We start from the raw sequence: 13586 nt of genomic DNA on the forward strand, positions 1-13586 counted from the left end.
CAAACTGTTTTGTTCACTTGCAAGAGCATTTAGAAGACAGCAAACTAACAACACAGTCACATTTATTAGCTTAGCTCAATGCATCATCAAAACAGTGTAACAGTGTAACCAATCTTGATGAATTCCATTACAAACTATCAGATGCTCATCGCAAGAATATACATAGATTGTAATCATACAGTAAATTAAATAAGTCTCAATGGTGAAAACCAGAATAGGTTTCTATTCCCAAGGCTTGGTTGTCACTGTTCCATCGGGTTTCACAGATTGAAATGCCCCTGCCTTTACCATATCATCAAAAAGTTTGTCAGCATCAAAAGTCCTGCAACAAAAACAAACTGACTGCAGGGTATCACTATGCAGAGACACCAGCCAAATGAATGTTGCCATTGAGTAGTGTTAGGAGGTATAAAGAAATTATAGGTAGCCTCACGATGTTATCGATACATGTACTTGCAAACAGACTAGGAATTTGGAACACAAAACTGCTTACTTTTAACACATGCATAGTTTAAAACTTAAGGATACTGGTGTATGTAAAAACATAATCAGTGCTGGTATTGAAAATTGATTACAAAATGTGGCAGGCTTGAAGTAGCAGTTGAAGTAGACTCACTTGTAGAAATCAGTAAACTTCCTCCTCCTGTTTTCACGCCAGACAAGAACAGCAGCTGCAGAACCCACAGAAAATAGAGTTGTAGCAAGAAGCCATTTCTTACCACTTCTCAAATGTACTCCTCGGAGATCGATGGGTGGTGATGACATTTTGTTCTTCAAACTAAAAATTTAAGTCACATTGAAAGGGTGGTATATGAATAAACAACCAGCCTTTAAAACCACATCTTAAAGGTGCCTCTTTTTGCATAAGGATGAGTTTGACAACAATGTACATACTAACTTTGACACCCAACAATAGGTAAATGACTGGTCGTTTTCTAAAGATTTTAGTCTCACACAAAAAAAAATCAGAAACCTATTTCCGGAATAGGAATGAAGAGTAAATTGAATACTTGCTAGTTAGGATACTAGCAGTTTCAATTTACTACTACTACTAGTTTTAGCTTGCTACTAGCTAGTTTTATGAATAGGTGTTATCTGTAGTTGCAATTCAAATAACTTTCTGATAACACATTTCCTTATAAGTTAGCTCCTCAGCGGTGTTATCAACATCAAGTTAAGAGCTACATGTATTTATTTTTTCCAAATCATCAGAGTTTGTGTGTTTGAAGAACAGGCCATGATATTTTAAGCTAAGTGTGGGCTCCAGAAAAAGCTAGGTGTGGGCTCGAGACTGTTTGCCTTCTTCCCAGAACAACTGGGAAGAAGGCAAAGAGCCTGAAGCCCAGGAGCTCCTTCCCAAGGAGCTCTTTGGGCTCCTTGCCCGGAGCCAAAAAGGCTCCTTTTTTTGCCTTCTTCCCAGAAAAACTGGAAAGGCAAAAAGCAAGGAAATGCAGATGAACATCTTATGCTAGTAATAATAAAGCCTGACAAGCCTGAAAATCGTTCCTTGTCAAAAAATCAAACAGCAAGGCCATTGGATGGTTAGCATTTTCTTTAAAACATGAAAGATGTCCTGACAAGAAAATTACATATGAGAAATAGTGAGTCGTATACTACTCAAGAAAAAATTGCTTTAGGAATTTAGTCATCAGTCTGCAAGCAATAAAATGAAACCTTGTTTTAAGTGATCTGACTGCTCAATAAAATAAAACGGTCAGATTAAAAACTTTAAAATAAAATAAAACTTTGTTTCAATGCTATAAATCAATAATCAATAAAATCAACAGTTTTGCCATACAGATCTACTTGATATGGTTGAAAGTGTAGACCTTATTGCTAACCTCATTCAAGTAGTGCGATATGTTATCACCATGAGATACTATAGCGCCAAACAATTTGACACAGCTTCAAGCTCAGTCGTAAAAATCAGCCCATTTATGCTAGATTTATTCTTTGACAAAAACACCGTAGACAGAGACAAAAACACTCCCTGTCTTTTTAGTTTTGTAACGAACACTGACAGTAACATACCGTAAACCCTCTAATTAAACGCCACCTCTACTTAAACGTCACCTCTATTTAAATGCCACCTCTCTTTGACTCGCCCAATTATGGGAGATGGTTAGAAGAATAGAGTGCCACACTATAATTGACTGTCACCTCCATTTGACCGCCACTTTGACTAACTTTGATCTTTACGAACCCATAATAGCAAATGATCAGTAGAAGTGTCCACAAAATTGTATTAATAATGAATCGTTTATATCAATAACAATCAATTATTTCATTGTCCAACTCCGAAGCCTTTCATTTTTTTCCGTTAAAACTTTGAAAGCAACACCATAGAAATAATTAATAACTGTATCAGGCTAATAGTAACTCCTTATTTAACACGATCTTGACACATCGAAGTATGTGAAAAATGGTCTACATTTAGGACGGTATACGAATAACTAGTTTTAGACTAAAAGTTGCACATAACGCGCATACGGCTAAAGGTTTATCTTTGCATGTACATGTATTTGTGCGAAATGCAACAAGTATAAGTTTTGTTCTGCCAAATAAATTGTTTCGACTCTAATATCGAATAGTGCAGCAGTGCAGAAGACATTGTGGAAGGCATTGAACAACCAGAAGATGTTCGTTCGATTGAAAGCAACAATCAGAACGCAGCTGGCCGAGCAAATAATGTAAATATTTTTGTTTTGGTATATATTATAAGTACGGTTCGCCTATGTCACTTGTTCATAAATAGTTATTCGTAGCATTTTGATAGATTATTGTTATATAACTTATAAATTTGCAGATTTGTAGCATATTAGTTGATAGTATCGTTTTGGTAATCTAATCTTACAATGGATCGGCGCTCATAATTCCTCTTCTATCATACATAAAAAACTAGTTTTGGCTGTGAACTGTAGCAAACATATCAATGAGTGCAATGAGCTTTTATGCAACATTGTTAAACCATAACTGTCACGTACAACTTTTATTGTATATACTACTGTAGGTAAATCAGACACGCTGATTCCGATTTTGTACTCAAAATAAAGATTGGTCCATTAACTTTCATAGTAATGAAGGGTTTTCACAGCGTTTTAATATCGGTCTCGAAAACAACACGATCGGCACAAGCTCCACCCATAAATATGTGACGTAACCTAGCTTTTTCGGAATGCAAGTTAAATATGTTTCGTCTGATTTAGAATGATAAAGATGGATGTCTTAAAGCCCATTATTATCTAAATTCAGCCTTCATAATAATCTCAGTCTTTTCTGAAAGGTAGATAAACTATTTAACATTGCATATTTAAATATGAGCTCAAAAAAGCGCGATAACAAAGCTAGCTTGTAATATAATCACGCTTTTTTGAGCTCATTTTTCTTGGCGTTCAGCCTGTTAAACGTCATGTAACAAGCTACGATCAACATTAAATAGTTTATCTACCTTTCATGAAAGACTAAGATTATTTTATAGGCTGAATTTAGATAATGGGTTTTAAAACGCCCATCTCTGTCATGCGAAATCGGACTAAACATCCCTAACTTCCATTCCTGAAAAGCTAGGCTACGTCAAATATTTATGGCGGAGCTTGTTGTGCCGATTGTGCTGTTTTCAAAGACAGATATTGAAACGTTTTAAAAAGCCTTCATGACTTTGAAGGTTAGTGGAACAATTTTTATTTTGAGTACAAAATCGGAATCAGCGTGTCTGTGATTTACCTAGAAAATACGATAAAAGTTGTACGCAGCAGTTATGGTTTAAATATAGATGTAAAATAACAATCTGTTTTAAAATTTAAAATGAAATAAAATTGAAAGCTCCAACAAATTCCAAAGCAGGACACAGGCTATAATACCATTGCAGGTTGATTGCAAGCAATAAATATCCATTGGTAGAGATATTTCTCGCCTTATTAATGCATATTTATTAATAGATCTTTCACAAGTTGGAGGTAAGTTAGCAGATTTATTGCATCCAAAAGGATTAATATCTTTTCACTGGAACAAGAGGGCAAAATATAGCCAACAATCACTTCGCCCGCAAAAGGGCTAAATTTATCTTCCCAAAATTCTGACAAGCCATTTAAAAAATACAATACCAGCCTCTATTTGACCGCCATATCTATTGGACTGCCACCTTTATTTGACCGCCACTATAGAGGAAGGGTTGAAAAATAAAGCGCCATGACATTTAATCAGAGGTTTTATGGTAATTTTCTTATAATTGATTGGCCTAAAAATTACTCAAGTTTTTTCTATTTGTTTTACTTAATTTTAAAGTTTTGATATTGATCAAGTAGCATTAAGCATTGCAAATATGCATCACATGTTTCTTAGATTCGATTGTTTGTATATTAAAAGGTACAAGCAATTTAAAAGCATTTGCTAATTTAATCATAATAGCAAAAATTATGTGTCTCAGATGAGGCCATTCATGCCTCATTTGATTTGACCATAGTTATAGAAAAAGCTATAAATATTGCTCAATTCAAAGAGTTTGCTCAATATGGTATTGAGAGCGACGAAGCAGAACAATACTTTCGCCCCTAACATTTTTTCAATTTAAACTTCTGATAATATATGTTGTGTTCTTAGAAGTTGTAAAAATGAAGCTTAGTGTGATGTAGAAGTCTTCATTATGTCTGGTCTGCGATACCATGACAGTATATAGTAAACTTGATCTTTAATTTATGCAAATATTGGTTTTGACTTGTTCCCGTACATGCATTCTCCAATGAGAATCTAGTTTACAATATACTCATATAGGTTTATCCTGCCTTACACATCAACACTCGATCTTTAATAAAGTTATATATTATTGCCAAGATATGGTGATCACATGCTGTCAGTCATTTTCGGTCATTCATTTAGTCAGGTTACATTCTTATAACAGGTTCAGGTGCTTATGACAGGCTAAAGCATAGGGCCTACCATTTCCCAAAACTCCTTTTTCATAGAACATACCATGTAGTATTATACTTAAAGATCGTTTTCGTAATGATAGTTCATTGTTTCAAAAGTTTTCTCTTCGATTGTTGTGACTTGGCAGACCCACGCTATAAGGATCTCCACGCATTACCTTGTTTCAACTCATTATAAACTTTTAAAAGTTATAAGAAAAAAACCTTAACAAATTAGCAAACCGCATGACATTTCATTCAATGCTATAATGAATAAAACTATATAAAAGTACCTTAGTAATGACTGACTAAGCAGTTTAACAGACAACGTTGAACAGGTGATATACAACGCTAGATAGTTGAATAGAAGATTAGGACTAAATTATTTTAAATGTCAGTTTTGTTCCATGGCTGGCAATAGGACTTTTTACAAACGATAGATCAGGCTGAAAAGCTTATAGTTGCATACATTTGTCTCATCTTCAACAGCCAAATTTACAAATTATTTAAAGAACAGCTAACAATAATTTACACATAAGGAATGAAACTTGAAAACAAAATACGGCAAAACCATGCGGGTACGCACTTTAATGATACACATATACAAAACCATATTAAAACTATATTTGACCGTCGTTACGATAATCGCTATATCACGTTGACATAAGTTGATGTCCGCGAACAGAACTGTACCAAATTTTAAGTGTAAAAAGAAGAGTTAATATTTTACCGGTTAGCTGCTGCGTTCGTGAAACCGTGAGTGATACGAATCTACATCGTAGCCTGCGAGTTGGGACTTGCATTAAAGCGATCAACAAAATTCATAAAATAACTCACGGTGAAACAATCAAGTATATCGATTATCATTTCCTATCGCATGCGGGCTACCAAACGATATTGATGGCGATTGTAGGATGCTAAGCTAATCGGTGATTCAACTTTTAACGTGATCGTTTCTATATTGGCATGAGGGTTGGCCCCAAAACCAAATCTCACGCATTGCCCCACTCTTGGGTTGGCAGGTCTGGTTGGCTTGTAGTAGTCAAACCGCTTGTAGTAGTCAAATAAAAAGGTCCAACTTGGCACTTAACGCTTGTTCGTAATATGAATGTTGTGGATTATTAATATTTGATGTTTTGTTAAACATATTTTGTGCCATTTAATACGGGCTATAGAAATCGCAGCAGTGATTCAGCGATCGAGACAATGAAGTTGTTTTTCTTGAACAGTGTTTCGTACATGTTAAATAACGTGCAGGTACCTAGCTGTGTAATAATATATATCGTAGGTAAATAACCTGTGTACTGGTATCGTAGCAAATGTCAGAGCTTATCGGAAGGACAGAGACTGGCCGGCCAGGGGGAGGGATACTAACTGTCAAAGTGTGATCAGAATCTCAGTCCAGTTCGTGTTTGTAGTCTACTTGTTTGTTGCGCGCGCTTCCACTGCGGCTGTCTTTGGCAGTCTGACGAGATCGCAATTACGAGCATGAAAATGTCACGTGCACTTAATTAATACCATTACATCTTCCTTCCTAAGCATGATTGACAGAATGAGTATTTTTTTAATGAGTATTAATAGTTGAACTGTAGCCTTGGGACATATTGATAAGTATAGGTTAAAAAGATAACAAATGATTAGTAACTAACAGTTATTTACAGGGGTAAGGAGTGACCTAAGCCAACTCCTTTGGAGTGGGCCAAACGCCTACTCCATGTGGAAGTCCTTATACCTAGATGGAAGGACTCCGTGATTAGCTCAAAGCTGACGCTCAGAAACAGACGCAGGACTTCTGGGAGATGTCGGGGGTTGAGGCAGTATTTCAGGTGTGGTTTGGCGGGAGCCTGCAACATCACTGTTATCTGTGGAAGAATACTGGGCATCAGCATTTCTTGCAGGAACTGTAGTCATGCGAGCTTGATCAGGTTTCAAGTGAACACGGTTTCTCCGGACTATGGAGTGGCCATTATCTACAAGATAGGACCTGGGAGAGTCATGATGATCTATGATTACACCCGAGACCATTCTTTTTCTGCATCAGTCCTTATGAGAGTAGAGGTACCAGGTTGCATTTCAGTTAGAGTCCATGTCTGGCGATCATAATATGCCTTTCTAATTTCTTGGTTAGCAGCCAAAGCCTTAGCTGGTTCAACAAGTACAGGTTTGAGTAGCTCAGCTGTGATTGGTAGGTCACTTCTTATTGATCTGTTAAACAACAATTCTGCTGGACTGAGTGAACATCCTGTCACGGGCAATTCTCGATATCTCAGTAGTGACCGGTATACATCCTCCCCTCTTCTTCACACTTCTTTAAAAAGTTTTTCATTGTCTGCACATAACGCTCAGCCATTCCATTGGACTTCGGATAGTGAGGACTTGAGGTGACAATGGTGAAGGACCATTCGGATGCAAACCTTTGCATGATTCGACTATTGAAAGGCATGTTGTCAGCCAAGATTGATACAGGTACACCATGCAGGGCAAACGCAGACTTGAGCGCTCGTGCCACATCCTCGGCAGTCTTCCTCTTGAGTAGTCTCAGCTCAGGGAAGTGAGAGTAGCAGTCAAAAAGTACCAGATAGTCTTTGCTTTTATACTCCATGATGTCTATAGCAACCTTGTTCCAAGGAAGGCTAGGTACCTCATGCGACATGAGGGGCTCTTTCTGTTGGTGTCTAGCAAATCTGGCACAAATTTGACAGCCCATAATCTTATTCTTTATATCAGCAAATATTCCAGGCCAAAAGAATGACTTTTTAGCATGTTCTTGGCACTTCTCAATGCCCAGGTGACCAGCATGAAAAGATTTTAACATTGATTTTCTCAGTCAGCTGGGAACAATCAGGCATTCTTTAAAGTAGAGAAAGCCTTCTAGCTCATATATATCAGCTCTTATGTTCCACTATGGCTGTAGAAGTGTCGGAGCCTGACTTCGCACTGCCCAGTTCCAGCCATCCTTTAGGGCAGTCCTTAACAGTAGCATTGCATCATCTTCAGCATAAGCATGCCTCATAGTGTCAATCGTGCCAGCATCGGCTTCCAAGCTGTGAACCATTACAATCTCTTTCTCAAGGTCAGCTTGATCATTAGTAAATCTTTGGAGATTCTGAGCACACGACAGCGTGTCAGCAATATAAAGGTATTTTCCTGGAATATAGGTCAGCTCAGATATATTGCATCGCTGAAGTCTCAGTAATAATCTCTGTAGTCTAGGGGACACTTTGTGAAAAGGTTTATTCAGTATATGAACCAGAGGTTTGTGATCAGTTTGTGCATGTACCTTGCGTCCATATAGATAACTGTGAAAGCGTTCACAGCCAAACACAACAGCAAGCAGTTCTTTGTCGATCTGGGGGTAATTGCACTCAGTCTCGGTTAGACTTCTCGATGCATAGGCAACAGGTTTACCCTCCTGTAGCAACACAGCTCCAAGACCAATCTTTGAGGCATCAACCTGCAGATGAGCATCCTTAGTTACATCGAAGTACTGCAAGACTGGTTCAGATGTGAGTAGGCATTTGATAATTCGAAAGCTTTCTTGTTGCTAATCTGACCATGTCCATTGGCTATCAGCTCTCAATAGTACCCTCAGCGGTTTTATGCAGGCTGACATGTTAGATCTATAAGCTCTGAAAAAGTTTAGGGTACCAATCAACCTCTGTATTCCTTCTCGATCAGTAGGATTTGGCATGGCATTGATTGGAGTCACTTTCTCGGAATCGGGTTATAAACCATCTTTCGATACTACATGGCCAAGATATCGCACCTCAGACTGATTGAATTGGATTTTCTGACGATTGAACTTTACATTGGCTGCTTTAGCTTTTCCGAGTAACCTACAGAGATTATTATCATGCTCTTGTTGTGTCTTTCCAGCTACAATAATGTCATCAAAATATACTGATATACTGAGCAAGTCTCCAAATATCTGTTCAACCTTCTTTTCAAAGACCTCAGCACTTGAGTGGAGCCCAAATAGAAGCCTGTTAAAGCAGTATCGGCCAAATGGGGTGTTGAAAGTAGTCAGCAGACTACTCTCTTTTGTGAGTGCCACATGCCAGTATCCATGTTTCATGTTCATAATAGTGTAGTGCCGCATTCCATTAAACCGGAAAGCAATGTCCTCCAGTGTTGGTATTCTGTGGTGTTCACGCTTTACAGCTCTGTTTAGATCTTTTGGATCCAAGCATATTCTCACAGAACCATCTTTCTTTTCTACACATACCATGCTACTGACCCAGTTTTTTGGTTTGTCAACTTTGGAAATAACCTCAGAAGCTTCCATACTATCCAGCTCCTTCTTCACTCTATCCATCATGCTCAGAGGTACACGACGAGGATGATGCACGACAGGCTCTACTTTCTCATTGATGCATATTTCATGCTCTCCTTCTATACATCCTATACCATTGGACACATCAGGGAACTCATCCAAGATTTAAGTATCACAAGTCACCTTATCTATACGACAGATCAATCCAAAGAGTTCAGTTGCTTTCAGACCTAAAATGGGGGGCAGGTTCTCATCAACTACTTCGAAGTGGATTCCAAGGTTGATACCATTACAGTTCACAGAAAGCTGTACCGCACCAACGTTTTTGATTTTCGAACGGTTGTATCCATAAAGTTTTACAGCAGTAGGTAGAGGTTTAGCTTCCAAAGAGTGGATGGTGTTCAAGGTGATACAGTTTGTTTCAGCCCCCGTATCAATCTTAAATGGAATCTCTAAGACTTTCTGCTTGTGGCTTACAATCATAGACAAAATCCAAGATTTATCAGACTTGAGATTTCATTTGCTTGGGATAGCGTTTACCGAGCCAACAAACAGACTATTCATCTGTCTCTCAGCGTTGCTCTTGGGTGTGTGGCATACCTTTTCAAAATGATTTTTTACCCCACAGTTATTACAGGTCTCTCCATAGGCAGGGCATCGGCCTTTAGCGTGACTGTATCCACAGTACTTGCATTCTTTGAGAGGTTTGGATTTTTTAGGTATAGCACTTGAGTCCCGTTGAACATAGCTAACACAAGATTCAAGGGGCTCATTCTGTAGAGTATTTACAGCTGTGTCACTGGTAGATAATCTGGACATTTGCTGTTTTGTGATTCCTACAGCGTGTATGTCATCCAAAGCATTCTGTAGGTTGATGGCCTGGTCCCTAAGAAAACGTTCTTTCAGTTTAGCATCAGATAATACAAATACAATACAACATTGCATTTGATCACGCAACGTACCAAATTCACACTTAGCAGCTTGTGTTTTCAATCGTTTAACAAACATGTCAATAGACTCGCCATCAGTTTGATTCATTGACCAAAATACATACCATTCATACAGAATGTTTCGTCTAGGATTACAATATGCCTCGAATTTTTCTAATACATCAGTTAATACATCTCTGCTTTTGCCAACTTAATACTCAAACTGACTAAATATCTTTGTAGCCTCCTCACCGGCCTGATTAAGCAGTATAGCTACTTGACGTCTGTTAATCAGAGCATTCTCAACCGGGGTAACACCCTTCACGTCTGGCTTCAATACTAAATCGATTGCTAGCAAATAATTTTCAAGAGAGATCCGCCACTTTCTCCAGTTGTCAGAAACATTTCCCTCAAAAGAGAGCTCTCCAGGAGCTTTCAAGCCACTGTTCATCATGAAAATCCCAAGCAGTCACAGAAGCAAACTACAGAAACAAAAAGGGGAAGCAGAAAAAAACCAATTAACAGAGCAGGGTCCAAAAACTCCGGTTGCCACTATGTAATAATATGTATCGTAGGCAAATTACCTGTGTACCGGTATCGTAGCAAATGTCAAAGCTTATCGGAAGGACAGGAACTGGCCGGCCAGGGGAGGGGTACTAACTGCCAAAGTGTGATCAGAATCTCAATCCAGTTCGTGTTTGTAGTCTTCTTGTTTGTTGTCAGTCTACTTGCGGCTGTCTTTGGCGGTCTGACGAGATCGCAATTACGAGGATTAAAATGTCACGTGCACTTAATTAATACCATTACACCTAGCTAGCTACAACACTGTAGAATAAGAGCATACATGAGGTCCTGTATAGTTTGTATGCCAAGGGTCCTGAGAAGCCAGTTAAGCCGTGAATCCTATACTGTTAATTGATAGCTTTAACACCATTGCAATATATTCATTGACCTTGACTCCTAGTAGCATCTCACCATTGCCATAAACATCGCTACACTGCTAATTTCATACATTATCAAATCCAAAACAATCAAGAACTTTACAAACTTCAAAATTAAAACCACAAATTTCCCTCTATTCCAAATAATCTATCATCTCCTTCGCTTATAGGACTCTTCCTTTGCAGCTAGGTCAAGGGTCTCGTACTCCTCATGACCAGTGCAGGCATCTGCCGTACTGACAGGCTTGCTGTCTTTGGACAACCCCGGGGTTTCAAGAGACTCTTCCAGGAAGTTTTTAGCAAAGCCTACAATTTCCACCCTGGCCTTTTTCGCACTAAAAGTCTCCTCCCTGAAATCGCCCTCCAGGCTTGGATTACAAGAGCTGAGTCCAGCTGCCTTTTTTGCTTCAACAAAAAAGGCTGCTGGACGGTAGTTTCAAACGTCTGCCTTACCTCAAATTATCACTATCACCATCAAAATCCATATCTATACTCAGCTTTTCCACTATTATAAGTACACTCTCTCTCTCTCTTCTTCCCCTAAAGCCTGTGAAACTGTAAAAAAATTTCATCGTTTTCACAAAAACACTTCTTTCTCATAATGACTTTTCAAAAGATTTAAAGCAGTCTCATAAACATCAGCTGCCTGTCTCGCAACATTAAACCCTAAGCTTCTCAGTAACTCCATTCCTTTGCTACCAATAGCCCTCAATAAAGCTAATAGCTTAGTCCTTCTTGCAAAGAGTGGGCCACCACCCTCAGTATTACCCATACGCAATGCAGTAAGCTCACACACAACCTCAAACTCACTAAGCTAAGACTTGAAAGAACTTCAAACATTTCCACTATCCAGTCTCAACCTAGGAAAAGCACTAACATCGAACGGTCTAGCAGCCATATTCACACACAACTATAAATAATAATAACCACTTTCACCACACCTAACAAGTAAAAATGCAAGAAAACACTATAGCACCGCTACGGTAATACTATTCCACTACTAATACAATGTAACAGCAGAAGCCTCTAAATGATACTCACCTACTCAAACAATGCTACGAAACACAATAGCGTTATTAATTAATATTACCACCCCATCACTTGATATAATATAACAACACAGTATAATAACACTCCTCAATTGATATAATGCAACAAAACAATATCCCGCCTACGATGCCATGTTAAATAACGTGCAAGTACTTACCTAGTTACAACACTGTAGAATAAGAGGGTCCGTGAGGTCCTGTATAGCTTACGCCAATAATCCCGAAAAGCCAATAAAGCCGTGAATCCTATACTGTTAATCTAATAGCTTTAACACCATTGCAATATCAACATTGACCTTGACTCCTAGTAGCCTCTCACCGTTGCCATAGACATCATTACGCTGCATAAGACTTCGAAACACGCTTACACCAGTACATACTTCTTACCTCAAATCTCAAGAAATTGCGGTGAAGCGTTAAACACAATGATACATTGAAACCTGTTGTACTCTATAGAACATAGTTTAAACCAATGATCAAACAGAGACCAGATATCTTGATATTGCGATTTGCGATCAAATATGAGATTTGACAAATGCATAGACAAGAAGATTGACTCCTCATCCAAGGTTTTAGGCTGTATCAAACGCGCACTTTATGAAGCTCTTGAAACGTACTAGCTGTTAGCATACTCCAGTCTATGCAGGCCTATTCTTGAGTATGGAGACACTATAGAATCTTGCAGACAAAGCCACGACTGAATTGCTAGGATCAGTTCAAGACAAATTTGTCAGCTTTATCAAAAACGTTACAGGCCGTCATGGTCTGACAAATGCATAACATCAACAGTAACTGTCATCACGAAGTGATAGACGTAAATCACCCCGAATAGCCTTACTGACTAGATTATTCTTTGATGAAGATAGACAAAAGAACCTCTTTTCAGCTTATGATTAACTGCTTGAAGACAGAAACAGCACAATCATGACCACCCGTTCGGCTACAAGGAGTCAACCAACTTCCATATATGCATCCTACACTGTGTACTATTACAGCTTTCTCCAAGCTGTCAAACAATCAAGAATAGCCTCAGCAGCACACTGTATTGCTGTCTCACACTGTCTAAAATCACATGTTAAATGAGGCACTTTCCCCTTAACACCATCGTTGTTATTAAAGTGTCCGATGCTCCACGAGGCTGATGAATTAAACGTTTTTTGTCTTTTACATCTGAGAATATGTGTATGGATGTGCTGGATTTGATAGTCTAGATTTGTTTTCTAAGCGCAGTGTCTATCATTGAAAGTACCTGAAAAAACAGTTGTCAGGCAACCCAAAGCGAGAATCAATATGTATATCGCTACTATCGTTACCCTCTAAATACATATTTGTGATATAATGAAAGAAGCGAATGATAAGAAGCAAGAACCAAGGAAACACCAAGAGTGTTTAATGTACCAAGATGATAGCAAGAACAACAAAGATGAACAACAACAAAAAAAAACAAAGCATAAATGATGGGCCTGACTGAGATTTTCCATTGCGGTTTT

At 38.4% G+C, this 13586-nt stretch overlaps 1 long non-coding RNA gene across 1 annotated transcript; it reads right to left on the bottom strand.

Moving 5' to 3' along the window:
• Positions 1-45: 45 nt before the first annotated feature.
• LOC137391365 (uncharacterized) lies at positions 46-5721 on the bottom strand. The gene is made up of 3 exons (XR_010978120.1): positions 5635-5721; positions 617-778; positions 46-322 (listed from the first exon to the last, which is right to left on the bottom strand). It is a non-coding gene; the product is annotated as an uncharacterized lncRNA (long non-coding RNA).
• Positions 5722-13586: the final 7865 nt, after the last annotated feature.

This window comes from Watersipora subatra, chromosome 3 (assembly GCF_963576615.1).
Source record: "Watersipora subatra chromosome 3, tzWatSuba1.1, whole genome shotgun sequence".
Classification (NCBI taxonomy): Eukaryota; Metazoa; Bryozoa; class Gymnolaemata; order Cheilostomatida; family Watersiporidae; genus Watersipora; species Watersipora subatra.